This window comes from Microtus ochrogaster, chromosome 8, assembly GCF_000317375.1.
Source record: "Microtus ochrogaster isolate Prairie Vole_2 chromosome 8, MicOch1.0, whole genome shotgun sequence".
In the NCBI taxonomy this organism is placed as follows: domain Eukaryota; kingdom Metazoa; phylum Chordata; class Mammalia; order Rodentia; family Cricetidae; genus Microtus; species Microtus ochrogaster.
The window spans coordinates 42,459,994-42,473,919 of record NC_022015.1 but is presented as its reverse complement, the minus strand read 5'-3'; the positions used below and the strand labels follow the sequence as shown (position 1 = coordinate 42,473,919).

The 13,926-nt window shown below is 37.5% G+C and overlaps 1 pseudogene; it reads right to left on the bottom strand.

The window, feature by feature from the left end:
• The window catches only part of LOC101980896, a 15,834-nt pseudogene extending 2,492 nt beyond the window's left edge, over positions 1-13,342 (bottom strand).
• Positions 13,343-13,926: the final 584 nt, after the last annotated feature.

Sequence of the window (13,926 nt, the reverse complement as noted above, 5' to 3'; positions counted from 1 at the left end):
AAAGCCATTCCACTAAAATCAGGAACAAGACAAGGCTGTCCACTCTCTCCATATCTCTTCAATATAGTGCTTGAAGTTTTAGCAATAGCAATAAGACAACATAAGGAGATCAAGGGATTCAAATTGGCAAGGAAGAAGTCAAACTTTCGTTATTTGCAGATGATATGATAGTGTACATACGTGACCCCAAAAACTTTCCCAGAGATCTACAGCTGATAAATAGCTTCAGTGATGTGGCAAGATACAAGATCAACTCAAAAAAAATCAGTAGCCCTCCTATACACAAAGGATAGAGAAGTGGAGAAGGAAATCAGAGAAACATCACCTTTCATGATAGCTACAAATAGCATAAAGTATCTTGGGGTAATACTAACCAAGGAAGTGAAAGATCTATTTGACAAGAACTTTAAGGTTTAAGTTTTGAGAAAGAAATTGAAGAGATACCAGAAAGTGGAAGGATTTCCCATGCTATTGGATTGGTAGGATCAACATAGTAAAATGGCAGTTCTACCAAAGGCAATCTATTGATTCATTGTAATCCCCATCAAAATCCCATCAAAATTGTTCACAGACCTTGAGAAGACAATAATCAACTTTATATGGAAAAACAAAATACCCAGGAGGGCGAAAACAATCCTATACAATAAAGGAACTTCTGGAGGCATTACCATCTCTGACTTCAAACTCTATTACAGAGCTACAGTAATGAAAACTGCTTGGTATTGGCATAAAAACAGAGACGTTGACCAATGGAATCAAATAGAAGACCTGTGTTTTAATCTACAAACCTATGAACACCTGGTTTTTGACAAATAAACTAAAATTATATAATGGAAGAAAGAAAGCATCTTTAACAAATGGTGCTGGCATAACTGGATGTCAACCTATGGGAGAATGAAAATAAATCCAAAATTATCACCATGCACAAAGCTCAAGTCCAAATGGATTAAAGACCTCAATATAAACCTGATCACAATGAACCTGATAGAGGAGAAAGTGGCAAGTGGCACAGGAGACCACTTCCTATATATAACTCCAGTAGCAAGACAATAGAGCAATAATAAATAAATGGGACCTCCTGAAACTGAGAAGCTTCTGTAAAGCAAAGGACACAGTTATTAAGACAAAAAGGCAACCTACTGAATGGGAGAATATCTTCACTATCCCCACATCAGACAAAGGTCTGATCTCCAAAATATATAAATATCTCAAGAAGCTAGACATTAAAATTCTAAATAAGCCAATTAAAAATGATGTACTGAACTGAACAGAGAATTGTCAACAGAAGAAGTTCAAATGGCCAAAAGACACTTAAGGTCATGCTCAACTTCCTTAGCTATCAGAGAAATGCAAATCAAAACAACTTTGAGATACCATCTTACACCTGTCAGAATGGCTAAAATCAAAAACACCAATGATATCCTATGTTGGAGAGAATGTGGAGTAACAGAAACACTCATCCATTGCTGGTGGGATGTACAACCACTTTGGAATTCAGTATGGTGGTTTCTCAGAAAATTGGGAATCGACCTACCTCAGGATCCAGCAATACCACTCTTGGGAAAATACCCAAAAGATGCTCAATCATACTACAAAAGCATTTGTTCAACTATGTTCATAGTAGCACTATTTGTAATAGCCAGAACCTGGAAACAACCTAGGTGCCCCTCAATGGAAGAATGAATAAGGAAAGTGTAGCATATCTACACATTAATGTACTACTCAGTGGTAAAGAACAATGACATCTTGAATTCTGTATGTAAATGGATGGGAATAGAAAACAATATCCTGTGTGAAATAGCTTAGACCCAACAAGATCAATATGGTATATACTCACTCATTAGTGGATTCTAGCCATAAATAAAGGACATTGAGCCTATAGTTCGCAATCCTAGAAAATCTAAGTAATAAGGTGAACCCAAAGAAAAGCATATATAAATCCGCCTCGAAACTGGAAGCAGACAGTATCACCAGGAAAAAGTTGGGAGCATGGGGTGGAGGTGGAGCTAGGGGAAGGGGAGGGGGGAGAGAAGGGAGAAGGGAAGGGTTGTGGAGACCTTGGGGGAGTGTGATGGGTGAGCTGGAGGAAGGACTGATATGGGAGCAGGGAAGAAGATATCTTAATTGAGGGAGCCATTTTGGGGCTGGCAAGAAACTTGGCTCTAGAGGGGTTCCAAGGTGTCCATGGGGATGTCCCCAGCTAGGACCATGAACAGTGAAGGAGAGGGAGCCTGAACTGGCCTTGTCCCATAGTCAGACTCACAGCTATCTTGAATATCAACATAGAACCTTCATCCGGCAACAAATAGAGATAGGGACAGAGACCCACATCAGAGCACTGAACTGAGCTCCCAAGGTCCAGTTGAAGAGCAGAAGGAGGGACAATATGAGCGAGGAAGTCAGGACAATGAGGGGTTGGTCCACCCACTGAGACAGTATTCCTGATCTAATGGGAACTCACCGAAGCCAGCTGGACTGGGACTGAATGAGCATGTGATCAAACTGGACTCTCCAAATGTGGCTGACAACTGGGACGATCTGAGAAGCCAATGATAATGGCACTGGGATTTGTCTCTACTGCATGTACCGGCTTTTTTGGATCCTAGTTTATTTGAATGCACACATTCCTAAGCCTGGATGGAAGGGGGAGGACCTTGGACTTCCCACAGAGCAGGGTACCCTTCACTCTTAGGACTGGAGGGGGAGAGGGAAGGGTGAATGGGAAGCGGGATGAAAATGGGAGGAGGGAAGCAAGTGGAAATTTTGAATGGTATTATTTATAAAGCAATAAAAAAATAATAATAAAGACCAAGGTTTTGGTGTCAGCTGGTCACCTTGGTTCTTAGTATCCAGATCTACCTTCGGTCCTTTGCATACAACCATGACAACTTTAGCAATTAATTCAATACACCAGTTTCATTAGTCCTAATAGCTGAATGCCATAGAGACATTCCTCAAAGAAAAGGAACAAACGCATCATATTCTAATAGGCTCTGGGATATGTCCAAGAGGCCAACCCTGAGAATTTGTGGTATAGAAAAAGAACAAGTAAATGTAATGAACTACATAGCCCACTAAGTAAATTAAAGCAGAAAATATCCCAAATGTACAGAAGGCAGACATACTATTTCAAGAGGCATAGAGAACTCCAAAAACCACATAATAAAAATAGAAATATTCTGTGACATGTTATAGTCAGTATGCCAAATACAAGTAAAGATGGAATCCTAAAAGGAACAAGGAAAAGGCAACCACTCACACACAAGGCAGCAATGTCAGAATTTCCACAGACTTTTTTCCAGCAACCATAAGAGCCAGAAGAACATCAAATGAAATATGTCAAGCTTTGAGTATATATGTGTTAGAAAAAATGTTATAGCCAGTAAATTTATTTTTCCAAATCAATGGAGAAATGAGAGGAGTCCAAGACAATTACAAATTAAGGTAATTAATGACAACCAAGCAGGCACTGCAGAAACATTCTTAGTGAAATGATTTGCAAGGAGAAAAATGAAAGGTGGCTTTCTCCATGTGAGCATGTGCATGCATACCCTTAGTCAGTACCACAGATAAACAAACTGCACTTGGAATAGAAACAACCAGATGCAACGCTGCAACTCAGCAAACCCTCAAAATTAATACTGGAGGAAGAAAATAAGCATCAACTGCTGGAAGTCAGGCCAGTCCAAGCCTTTCTTGGAGGCCTTGATGAAAGGCAAATGCGGAGCTAGTTCTGTGACCTTTTCCAGTACCAGACTTGGCAGGATCTTGTCCTGGGCTGGGGCATGTGAGTTCCAAGGCTTCATTGTAATTGGTGTGTGACATAGTTGAGACATTTTGTGAGCTCTTTTCATAATATTGTTTGATTAGTTCCTGCTATATTTTCCCACCATGTGATAGCTTTCTGATGATTCTGTCCTATTTATCCTGAAAAAAGTATAGAAGATGCTGTACTTTCTCAATAAACATGCTGTCATGAGTCATCAACTCAGGAAGACCTCCTGATCCCAGCTTTCTGTCTTCCTTGTATTTGCATTGGTGGCACTCCTCTCTCAACACTTCTCCATTTGGGATCTTTATTCCTTTAGGTTCTGGTCAATTGATAATACAGAAAGCTAGACCATCACCTAATAAATTTTTAGGAAATGCCAACCCTTTCTATAAAAAACTTAAGAGTAACTAGCTTGAATTCACCACAAGGAAGTTGCAGACTAATTGACAGATTTAACAAACAACAATATGCACACATCTGTAAACAAATGTACACATTTGTACAGTGTAACAAGTATAAAGAGAAGACAGATGGAATATTAGGAAATGAATTAGAAATGAATTCCTGTAACGGACAGGAGACATAAAAGAGGATATAAAGGTAAATGTTCTGTGTCGTGAACTTTTTTCACTTTTGGTGGTGGGTGAGGACAGAAAAACGTATTTGATAGTGAAAATGTAAAATTGAATACGAAGCTCTACAGCTTAAGAATTGCTATTCTAACTGGATAGAAGTTCTTGAAATGCATATATGTTGTATCTGCCTAATTTTGGTCTATGTGATGTTCATTTTGTTCTCAAAGACTTTTTATGCTAAAATTTATAATGTTAAAAGTTTTGAATGAGGGAGAGAGATTGGTAGCATACATTGAGATGAAATGACGTGGAGAAGGGCTGAACTAGCAGAAAGAAGTGCTTGCAGAAGGAGGTACAGAAGGCTGAAAAAATTATGATAATGTTATGATGAAAACCATTACTTATATGCACTTTAAGACAGGTCCATGAGCACATGCAGGGGTGCTTGAGCACCCATGAACACCAAGATATGAGGGCAGAGGTGGCACCAGCTGAAATACAGCAGCCATGACACACAGACAATAGTGATAGAGGTGAACATAACTGCAGTGCAGTCTATATCTGTAGGAAAAATGTTAAAACAAAAATAAATGTCATAAAATCCTAATTAGAAATAAAAGGAACAGAATTCTTATCCCTCACATTATTTATGTTTTGGGTGATTCCTAATAGTTCTATATGATCTTTCTTATTGCATACTGCTGGTTCACAGATGGATTTAATGTATTATACATAAATCAAACTTTTGAGAAACTTTGACCAGTTTTGTAATTACTACAATTGATCACTGTTGATAGCTACCCAGGTGTTTACACCAAGTCATGTACCTGATCACAGTGGGGATTAGCTCATTTGCGTGTAGATTATTACTACTAATAACCACATAAATATTTGCTCCGGTCAGTGTTATCAAAAATCCACACAGTATCTGCATTTCTGTAAAGAGGAAAATAAGGAACAGTGGTCATTGTCAGGTGAAGGAAATTGCTTTCCACCCCCTAAGGGTGGAATATAAAGTGGAAAAAATACACAGAGGTAAACTCCACAGTTACGATTAATTTAAGAAAGGTGACCTATCTCCATGTACTTGTTTATGGAGAATCAATACTTGTGGCAAACTTCAGGAGCAGAGAGCTTAATGAAACTAAGGAGATGCTAATCAACTTTCATCTTTTCCACCCACTACCTCACTGTCCTTCCAACATAATGTAGGAATTTCATGGGAAAATTAATGAGGTCTGTGTACACGTTCAAACACTCAACCAGAATATTACATGGATAAGAATGGTGGAGGGTGAACTCGACCAGAGTACATTTTCTATACACCTGCATGAATGTCAAAAACAAAATAAACATTAGAAGAATAGAAGTTGTATTTCTCATGGCACTCACATTTTGAGAGACTCCAAATATTCACACAAGATGTTCATTCATTTTTCAATGCTCAATAAGACAGATGTAGACAAGCTGGGGATCAGCTCTGTTTCAAAGAGTGTCTCAAGATTCAAGAATAAGGACTTCTAGGACAATCATCAGCGTTTTCATAGAGCATTTTCTATTAACTAAGAAAAGTCTTAAAAACTTGAACATTGGAAGGTATTTTTGAGAAAAGGCAAGAGTCAGGAGTTGCTGCTGATAATCAAGAGTCATGAAGATTTAAAACATATCCTGAGTTTCAGCAAAACTTGAAGACTGCCTGGGTACTGTACTCATTGCATGCATCCACTTATCTCCACAATTGAAGTCTGGCAGTCCTGCTGCCTGTCCCACTCCTACTGCGTTTCACTTGGTTTGCACTTCAGTACAAGCAATATTAATATCTTGATACAACTTTCACAACTAGAGTTGTACTTGTAGTGACCCGAGTCATAACTGCATTCATACAGCTTGCGAAACATCTTGTCACTGAAGTTGAAGCAACAAGACTCAGTGGGACAGACGAAGTGTCATTTCTGATTGTAATTATAGTATCTGAAACATACATTACTGCTATGAAAATATTATTGAGCTTGAATGAGGTAGGGGCAGATACTCCAGAGTGATTGCAGAGAGGACAATGAAGCAGAAAATGATGTAATTATATTTTAATTTAAAATGTAACTAAACAATGAGCAAATGATCCTTTACTGACATGCAGATACTTTGGTATAAATGGCTTCATGTTCCAGATACTTTCACATATTTAAACTAAACTTACTGATTTTTGTCTCTTCTCTCAGTATGTGAGTGGAAGAATATTTCTCATTGTCTGGTTACAGAAAATTCTCTGGATGTATTTTTTCTCATAAATAGGAAGGACCTGTAAAACATTGAAGAAAGGGGACTGGATATTTTCCCCCTTTCACCATAAACTCTTTATTCACCTTCAGGAGCAGACACTGTGGCCAGTATGAAGATTCCCAACAGGAAAGAGAAAAAGAATTGGCTTATTCTATGGCCAATGCGATTCAGCAAAAACATTGCAGCAAAAGAGGCTGGGATGCTGATGCAGCAGTGAGACACTGCATTAGGAAGACATTACTTTTCAGGTATTGGAGATGGATGATAAATCCAAATGCAGGTATCGCTGTTGTAAATCTATAAGAAACAAAGAGGAAAGTCACATATACTACTTAGAATTCATGTCCAAAAGCAAGAATATGATTATCCCCAGAAGTTTGTTTTAGTTGATAAAGTATAATGGCCTATCTGTATTTTGGAATATTTACTTGACTGATAATTTAATAATGATCATGAAATCATCATATGTAGACATGTGATATCATTATTGTTGGATTTTAAGGAGAGGTAGAGACTTTGTGGAAGGCACAATAGATCCAGTTAGGTTTTTAGAGATTTTTTCCCCCTATAACTTGAACTTAGTAATGATTATAACTTTTTTCAATTTTAAAAATATTTTGTTTATACAAGAGAATCATATACAGTGTTTTTTGGTGACAGTCTTCCTCAATTCTTTCTCATAACTTCTCCCAGGCCCACAAGCGCATTCTTACCACTCCAAGCTTCATGGTCTTTTTGTTTTTCATTAAAAATAGATTTTTTTATACAATATATTCTGAGTAAGTTCCCCCTCCCCCAACTCCTCCCAGCTCTTCTTCACTTTCCCTTACATGTGGGACTTCAGTCTTACTGTCTCTCATTAGAAAATACACAGGTATCTAATGAATCACAATATATTATGGTAAGATAAAGCATAAATAATTCAGAATAGGACAAGATAAACAAACAAAAGGAAAGGAACAAAAAAGGAAAGCAAAAGAAACACATATAGATGCAGAGATACATGTTCACACACACAGGTATCCCATAAAAACACAATACAGGACTCTATAATGTATACATAAATGACTTGTAAGATAAAAAACAAAATGTCCTGACACAACATTATGAGACAAAACAAAATCCCTCCAAAGATACCATTGAGCAAGATTTGTGTTGGTCACATACTGTTGGGAATGGTACTTGCCCTTAAGATTAGTTCTTTTCTCTGTTGAAATACCCTTGGAGGAAACTAATTTTTTATTTGCTAGTGAACTGGACCCTCCTGTGGCCCTAACTGGGCTTTCTCCAAGTGAGGATATTATAACTTTGCGTTTGTTTATATTGATTGAAATGTATATACTTGTATAGTTTACATTCGAAATTTTGTCTCCTTTAAAATGGAAAATGGCAAATGGTGAGCACAGAGAAGTCTGGAATATGATTGAAGATTCATCATGAGTCTGTGTTGATAAATCTGTCAGGGTGCTGTAGACATACCCCTTACTGTATAGTTAGTTCTGTATTTCTATATTCAAAACCCCTTGAATGCCAGAAGATATAGAAATTCCACATTTTTTATCTTCAACTTGGTTGTTGGGAAAATTCATTTCTATACTATTTTAAGAGTCACCATGTGAAACCTACCTCAAAAGGCACAGGAGAAATATACGCTTTCGCAAGTTGGGGGTGCGGAATAAGTCACACAGAGCAGGCTCTATTTGTGCTGCCTCCAGCTCTTCCCTCATGGTGGTCCTCACAACCTTCAGCAACAGCATCAAGAACTGTTTAGTTCTCACAAAATATTGAGCACTCACAGACTACCAGAGCCGTATCTACTAGTTCTGTCTAGTGAAAAACACAAACATCAGGGGACCTAAGGAAAGCATAATCAAAGGAACAGGAAGTGAGAACCAAGTAGGTAAAGGAAACTCATGCTTTTTCTAGATAGATCCTCAAAACAGTATGGGCTACAGAATGTGGCCATCAAGTGAGGAGTTATTAAGAATCTTGTCAAATCTGGAGAGGGAGGGGAAAAGGAGTGGGGGGAGGGGGAGAGGAGTGAGGGGAGGGTGAGGGAAATGGGAGGCGGGGAGGAGGCAGAAATTTTTTCAATAAAAAAAAGAAAGAATAAATGAATTTCATAAAATAAAAAAAGAATAAATGAATTGCATAAAAATAAAAAAAGAATCTTGTAAAAAACTCCAGTCATACCATAATGAATTTGAATGACATAGCAAATTATTATGGTTCTCTCATATGTGCATTCATGTGTATGTGCATGTCTGCTTGGGTTTTTTTTTTTTTTGCCTTATTTCTGTGTATCTCGTTCTTCTTCAATGAGTGTCCCATGTCTAGTCATTACCTCCCTGGGTGGAAAACAGACTCAGAAAAATGAATTCCTTTCAAGGTTTTTGTGTCCATTTTAGAGTCCTGATATTTGAAAGAATACATGGTATGATACTGAGATGTTGGTTCTCTGGTTGGTTGTATGTTTCAGAGTCCGAGGAACTCTTTTTTTTTAATGAAATTCTCTATTTTATTTCACATGTATGAGTGTTTTGCTTACATGTATGTCTGTGCACCACGTTCATGCAGTTCGTAGCTGAGGAACTCTTAAGAGGTAAACATTACCTCTTAATGGGGGTGGTCCTTTAAATAGGGTAGCTGGCCTTTAGTTATGGCTTCTTGGTCCACCATAATGTAACAAGCCTTTACCACAAACTCTTGTCTCAGTATTGCCATACCTGTTCACTATGGTTAACTGATTGTTGTCAGTCTGTGAGCACAAATCCCTTTTACTCCATTTTGTTGTTTCTGACTTGAATATTGCTCATGGAGATCTTGGTTACAGCAAAGCAAAAGTAGTCAACAAAATAAACTGGTGCCATATATGAAGTTGTTATTTTGAAAAATCTGACCATGTTTTAAACCACACTTGTGGTTTGGTGATGGATTTGGGGAAAGGTTTCAGAGGCAAAGTAGAGAAGATGTTTCTTGTGGAAGTTCTGTATGCTGAGATGCTGATGCTAATCTGAAGGCATTCTCCATGAGACTTCAGATGGGAAAGGGCACTTCTCCGAGAGTTTGGGAGGAGGAAATTCATCTTCCCCTTTTCAGGAACAACAGAAACAATAGAAACTACAACAAATTCTGGCAGTATTCTTACTATGTTCTGAAAATTTGACAGAGACTGATGTCAAAGCTGTGTACTAATTTGTTTATAAATTAAAATTTCAAGACAGCGTTTAGGCTGTGACATGCTGAAGAGCAAAGGTGATGAGTGCCTATCTTGAGCCAGGTTCCATTTTATGTACTGTAAGACCCAAACTCAAGGCTGGTTCTTTTGTCCTTTAGTATAGCTGTCACATCTTCAGTTAATGTCATCAAGATAATCCCACAGAGGAATGGTGAGAGGGGGAATTAAACTAAGTCATCCCTCACAGATGTGTCTGGAAGTTTTCTCCTAGGTGATCTTGTTGAGGTGCAATCAAAGTTAACCATCATGGCTCTACTTCTTGTCAACTTGATATCAGAACACATCATCTTTTAGTCATAACTTTCCACATCTTATTTCTATGTTTTGATAGGCAATGACTCTTATAGGTAAATATAAATACAAGGCTCATCTGAGACTCAAGTGGTTCTCTTTTTTTCTGAGAGCCTGTGAAATGTTTCTTTATTTTGGAAATCATAGGACCAATGCTTTTACCTTCATAACTCAAAATTTTATATAAAAATACATGATTTCCTTCTAGTATTCAAGGGAACAGAACAAACATTCCCATTTCAAAAGAGAAGAGTAGGTATATAATAACAAACAACTGGCTTAATGCAGGGCTGAAACTCAGAAGGGAAAACATTTAATTCTGAAGGTCTATATCTGGCATCTAGTGCTCATAATAGAATCTTCTGATGACTAAAGAAATTTAAGTAGTCTTTAAATGTCTTTGTCCATAGCCATAGGTTAATGCTCCTGTAAGCTTTAATAAAGAAGATTTTGCATTTATTGAGTAGCAGTCTTTGAAGACTCGCAACTGTCAAAGTATTAAGAGTAAGTGACTATTCAGTATCACCTCGAAGAGAAATGTCTTTTTCACTCCTTTCGAGGTTATAGAAACACCATGGAAAAGGTGAAGGTAAGGTCCTTGAGAAGTGGTGGAAAGTGTGTGATTCCTTCTTACAGACATGCATTGGATGTTGGAACTTTGAGCTTTCATCACCTGTGTTTACCTGCACAAGACCTGCTAATGTTATGACAGTCAAAATACCAGTTTTGAGAGTAGATGGAATTTTAAGAGAAGAGCTCATAAGCCCCATCTCTGTTTCAAAATCTGTGTGTAGTTAGTCATTGTTAATTCACAGGGCCTCACAAAGCCATACTCCCTCCTGAGGAAATATGGACAGCTAATGGTTGTTGAGGGAGAGATAGACATTTCTTCAGTAGTGGACCCACAGGTAAGTTGTCCATGTTTCTTAAATCCTCAACACATTTCAGTAAATGACCTTAATTAAACAAATTAGATCACAAAAAAGAAAAAAAAGATAGCAAAAAAGACTAGGGTAATAGAAGGTAGAAATAGAACTTGTTAGGAAGTATATGAGAATCATCAGGTATGGTAATATTGAGGGGGTATAAGTGAATCAATGCAATATATGTATGTATAGAATTTCAGACTTAATTCATTGTGTATAGCTTATATGTTCTAATAAAAAGTTTAAAATTGAAAGAAATAATCAATGAAGGTTTTTTCTTACAAAGTCATCTTTGAATGAAAAAACTTCATTTAATGATTTAATAAAAGGAAATTGTCTCTTGGGCAGTAACCCATAAACTTGTGAACCTTGTGTTTTCTATATGTCATAATGAGCTTGCATTATGCTCACCTCCATGGTTAAGGTGTCTTCAGAATTCTTCATTCCATTCATACATGCAGCTTTTCTAAGTCCCTGTCAGCCCTTCTGGGTTTTGTTGGTCACAATCAGCCACCGAGCTGGCTCAGGCAGCCACCTACTCAATAAGATATTGTTCATATTTCTCAAGGAGTCATATTACTATATACTAAATTTATTCTTGAGCAGTTTTATTAAAATTTTAATATTTGTCAGTCATTCAGTTATAGCAAGAATGTATAATCTTATATCACGAGGTACATTACCTAGGAAAACAAGAAATGATCAGCCATTCAGTGCACCTGTATTCCTAGAATGTAGACCTGGAGCCACACTGGTCTGTCCCCCTCACATGGATACAGATTTTACTAGAAGTCATACAACTGAGTGTGAGGGACATTTCATCAGATAATTTCCATATTTCTTGTTCAGTTGTAAGGAATGCTTATTTATCTTATCTCTGTGCCTTAAATTAAGAACCCATGAATACATTTTCCTTAATTATATCACCCACATGAGCAACTAAATTTTGTCTTCTGGACACAACAGGACTGACACACATATGAGCTTACAGAGATGGTGACAAATGCATTTCTTATGTACTGATTTAACCGATATAGTCATCTCAGGATTGCAAAACAGAGGAGGAAAGAACACTCATACCTTGTGGGTATAAGGAGGAAAAATATTGGCACAGACACTACCAGCTGGAGGTGGTGCCAGTTTCGAAATATAAATGCCAGGCCTGACGTTAGTATGAGTCCAAAACATTGAGCACACATTGACAGTGTTGTGACCAAGGCTTTGAATTTATGGCTTGTCCATTCTAACACTGAAAGGAAAGAAAAATGAACCTTGATTTCTACCATGGATGGGAAGGATATCCACATCAAAGAAAAGGTTGAACAATGTCCATCAAAAACTCTGACTTACTGAGCAAAACACTATTTGTGTGTATGGGTATGATACAAAGCCCTGTTAGGAAGCGAAGTAAGCAGTAGATGAAGAAGGTGGGAGCCATGGCTGCACAGGCCCCACTGATGGCCATCAGCAGTAAAGCACATATGAGGATTAACCTCCTCCCAAACCTAAGGAAAAGACAAAGATCCCATCAGGGAAACAAACAGTTGTTGTTAAAAATAGCAGACAAAAAATATTTTGTGTAATCCCCGTGGTTAACTTTTCTCATTTTCTAAACCATGTCTATCATATTGTCTTAAATTTCCTTGAACTTCTTCCATGTCTAATAAGAACTAGTTCTGTGTCAACACAACACATAGACTTTTAAACACTAACAGAAATATGTTTGTGTTTAGTGATCTCCAGGGTCAAAGGTGCAGATAAAGGAACAAATCTGCAAGAACTGTTTTTTAAAGAGTGAGTGAGTTGTAGCTGATGAAAATACTCACATGCAGAGAGAGCTGCAAAGCACAGACACTCACCTGTCTGATAAGTGTCCACCAAGGAAAGGTCCTATCAAATTTCCAATCATGAATATAAATTTAGACACTGAAACCAGTACCTGAGATCCACACACCAGGTCCCACTGGAAGATAAGGAAATCATGATGACAGACTGTCCTGTAAATTGTTCAAAATTTTTCAATGTGAACTTCCAAATCCTTACTCTCCAGCTTCCCATTTCATTGTCACCTGACTTCTACCATCCAGTCTCAGCTTTATCAATTCTATTTTCTTAGGGAGGTTCCTGTATCCAAGTAGGTTGTAGTAGCGACTTGTTACCTTTGTTCAGAAATTGTCAAATGAGATCCTAGAATACAATAATTCACTATCCTTATTTTTTTTTTACTGTATCCTATGTACCAGGGCATAACCTCTTCCATGACTTCTCTTAGAGCAGAGAACAGACAGCACCTGTTCACTATCTTATTTATTTACTTGTATAGTTATGTCAATAGAGGGAATGGAACTTAGGGCTCATGCATGGGTGCAATGAAATACAAACTACCCACTTTCTGGGATATTTTTCAGTGCTCATTACTAAATCTTGAACACTTGAGTATTTGAGTGCTCCAGGTGCATTCTGTCGTGAACTGCACATTTAGCCATCACTGTAGCTTTCTACAACCCTCTAGATATTTTAAAATTGAAGTCAAAGCTGCATAATGGTGACTTGGCACAACACATGGGCAATTTAACTTATTAGACCCACAAGAATTACATATTTTATATACATTTCCTTATTATTATTTCATTCATTCTTAGAATTTCAAATGTGTATAGAAAGCAGTATGAAAATCTCAAACATTTATATCCCCTAAAACTCCAAGATGCCTAAACACATCCCTCTCCAAACTTCATGTCCTGTCTAATTTCTTTCTTTCTTTCTTTCTTTCTTTCTTTCTTTCTTTCTTTCTTTCTTTCTTTCTTTCTCTCTCTCTCTCTCTCTCTCTCTCTCATTTCTGTT